Consider the following 3,559-nt stretch of genomic DNA (forward strand, 5'->3'; position numbering starts at 1 on the left):
ATTTTGATAATTCTCACAATACTTCAAGTTTTTCATTATTATTATATTTGTAGTGATGTGGTCAATGATCTTTAATGTTAATTGTTTTGGGGTGCCGAAACCTTACCCATATATAGCACAAACTTAATGGATAAACGTGTGTATCCTGACTGTTCTACCGACCAACTCTTTCCCCATCTCTCTAACTCTCCTTGGGTCTCCCTATTCCCTGGGACACAACAGTATTGAAATCAGGTCAATTAATAACCCTACGGTGGTCTTTAATGTTCTAGTGAAAAAAAGAGTCTTATGCCTCTCACTTTAAATCAAAAGCTAGAAATGATTAAGCTTAGTGAGGAAGGTGTGTCAAAAGTTGAGATAGGCTGGAAGCCAGACATCTTGTGTCAGGTAGCCAAGTTGTGAATATAAAGAAACATTTCTTGAAGAAAATTAAAATTGACACTTCAGTGAACACACAAATGATTAAAAAAAAAAGTGAAACAGTCTTATTGTTGATATGGAGAAAGTTGTAGTGGTCTAGACAGAAGATCAGACTAACCACAAAATTCCCTTAAGCCAAAGCCTAATCGAGAGCAAGGCCCTAACTCTCTTCAGTGATTTGAAGCGGAGAGAGGCAAGGAAGCTACGAAGAAAAGTTTGCCACTAGCACAGGCTCACTCATGAGGTTGAAGGAAAGAAGCCATTTCCATAAAATACAACTGCAAGGTGAAGCAGCAAGTGCTGATGTAGAAGCTGCAGCAAGTGATCCTGGAGGTCTAGCCAGGGTTATGGATGATGGTGGCTACACCAAACAACAGATTTTCACTGTAGACAAAAAAGCCTTCTATTGGAAGAAGAGGCTGCGTAGGACTTTCATAGCTAGAGAGGAGAAGTCAGTGGCTCTGGCTTCAGAGCTCAAAGCATAGGCAGCTGGTGGCTTGAAGCTGAAACTAGTGATCATTTACCATTCTGAAAATCCTAGGGCCCTTTAAGGCTTATGCTAAATCTGCTCTTCCTGTGCTCTAGAAATTGAATAACAAAGCATGGATGACAACACATCTGATCACAACATGGTTTACTCAGATTTTTAAGCCTACTGTCGAGACTTGAAGTGAAGGGTTAGCTGCTCAGTAGTGTCAAATTCTTTGCGACCCTATGGACTATAGACCTCCAGGCTCCTCTGTCCATGGAATTCTCCAGGCAAAAATACTGGAGTGGGTTGACATTCTTTTCTCCTGGGGATTTTCCCGACCCAGGGATCAAACCTGGGTCTCCTGCATTGCAGGCAGATTCTTTACCATCTGAGCCACGAGGGAAGCACTGTTGAGACTTACTGCCACAAAACTTTTCTTTCAAAGTAGTATTACTCATTGATAATGCACTTGGTCACCCAAGAATTCTGATGCAGATGGTCAGTTCAGTTCAATTCAGTCATGCAGTCGGGTCCAACTCTTTGCGACCCCATGGACTACAGTATGCCAGGCTACCCTGCCAATCACTAACTCTCGGAGCTTACTCAAACTCATGTTCATCGAGTTGGTGATGTCATCCAACTGTCTCATCCTCTGTCATCCCCTTGTCCTCCCGCCTTCAATCTTTCCCAGCATCAGGGTCTTTTCTAATGAGTCAGCTCTTTGCGTAAGGTGGCCAAAGTATTGGAGTTTCAGCTTCAGCATCAGTCCTTCCAATGAATATTCAGGACTGATTTCCTTTAGGATGGACTGGTTTGATCTCTTTGCAGTCCAAGGGACTCTCAAGAGTCTTTTCCAACACTGCAGTTCAAAAGTGTCAGTTCTTCGGTGCTCAGCTTTCTTTATGGTCCAACTCTCACATTCATACATGGCTATGATATATGAGATTGCTATTGTTTTCATGCTCACTAATGCAACACCTGTTTTGCAGTTCATAGATCAAGGGGTAGTTTCCACTTTCAAATCTTATGCTTTAAGAAATACATTTCATGAGGCTATGGCTGGTATAGATAATGACTCCTCTGATGGATCTGGGCAAAGTAGAGTTGGCCCTTGAATAATGCAACTTGAACTTCGTGGGTCTTCTTCTATGCAGATTGTTTTCGATAGTGAATACTGAAGTACTACATGATGAACCTGTGGATGCTGAAGGCCAACTGTAAGTTACTTGCAGTTTTGAACTATATTGAGGGTTGGCATCCTGAACTCCCTCATTGTTCAAGGATCAACTGTAAATTGAAAACCTTCTGGAAAGGAGTCACCATTCTAGATGCCATTAAGGACAGTTGTATTCATGGGAAGAAGTCAAAATATCAACAGTAACAGGAGTTACTGTTGGAGGAAGCTGATTCCAGCCATCCTGGATGACTTTGAGAGCTTCCACACTTAAGTGGACCAGGAAGCATCTGCAGATGTGGTGGAAATACCAAGAGAATTAGAATCATAAGTGGAGCCTGAGGATGTGACTGAATTGCTGCAATCTCATGATAAAATTTTAGCAAATGAATTCCTTCTTATGATGTGCAAATAAATGACTTATTGAGATGCAATCTACTCCTGGTAAAGATGCTCAAAAGACTGTTGAGATGACAACAAAAGATTTAGAATAGTACATAAGTTTAGTTAATAAAGCAGAAGCACAGTTTGAGAGGATTGATTCCAATCTTCAAAGAAGTTCTGCTGTGGGTAAAATGCTATCAAACAGCATTGCATACCATAAAGAAATTGTTAGTGAAAGGAAAGGTCAACTGATGCAGCACATTTCATCATTGTCTTTTTTTTTTTTTTTCCCAAACAAATTGCCCCAGCCCCCCTAACCTTCAGCAGCCACCATTCTGATCAGTTAGTAGCCATCAAGATCAAGGCAAGACCCTCCAGCAGCAAAATACTTGGGACTAGCTGAAGGCTCAGATGATAGCTAGCATGTCTTAGCAATAATATATTTTAATAAAGGTGTGTACCTTATTTAGACAGTGCTATTGTACACTTAATGGCCAGAATGTAGTGTAGACATATAGGCATTGTGAAACCAAAAAATTCATGGGGCTTTTACCTGTATTGCAGTGTGTTACGGTATTTCTTGTATTGTAGTGATCTGGAACTGAAACTGCAATATCTCTGAGACATGCTTCATTAGATGCCTTTAAAATGCATGCTTATTATGCTTTACTAAGTGTGATACAAAGCAGGTTAAAGCATATATATATATATATTTACACTGGCATTAGCAAAACAGCAATAAGATGTTCTTGCTGATTTTTACCTGGTCTGCCTGAAATACAGATATGTTTTCTGTAGAAACTCTTCTCTGTGAGTTGAAACAGTCCACAATAACATTTTTTTGATCTCTGTCCTATTGAGAAAAAGCTGTCAAATAATAGATCGTCATTATGTAGGAATCAGAATGCTTTCTCAGTGGGACAGGAGTTTCATCTATCTACAAAGTAGAAACAGTCTGCAGAGGCTGTGTTCAAATCAGTCAGTAGGCACCTTGAACACTGGCACAGAATCATTTTAGAAGAAGCTATGCCTATGAGAATCACTTTTGCCCACCAGGCTCCTCTGTTCATGGGATTCTCCAGGCAAGAATACTGGAGTGAATAACCATT

At 40.4% G+C, this 3,559-nt stretch overlaps 1 pseudogene; it reads left to right on the top strand.

Annotated features, from left to right (window-relative positions):
* The first annotated feature begins 270 nt into the window (after nt 1-270).
* On the top strand, nt 271-2,872 carry LOC128048138 (tigger transposable element-derived protein 1-like; annotated as a pseudogene).
* The last annotated feature ends 687 nt before the right edge of the window (nt 2,873-3,559 follow it).

The sequence above is a fragment of the Budorcas taxicolor genome, chromosome 5 (genome assembly GCF_023091745.1).
Source record: "Budorcas taxicolor isolate Tak-1 chromosome 5, Takin1.1, whole genome shotgun sequence".
Lineage (NCBI taxonomy): Eukaryota > Metazoa > Chordata > Mammalia > Artiodactyla > Bovidae > Budorcas > Budorcas taxicolor.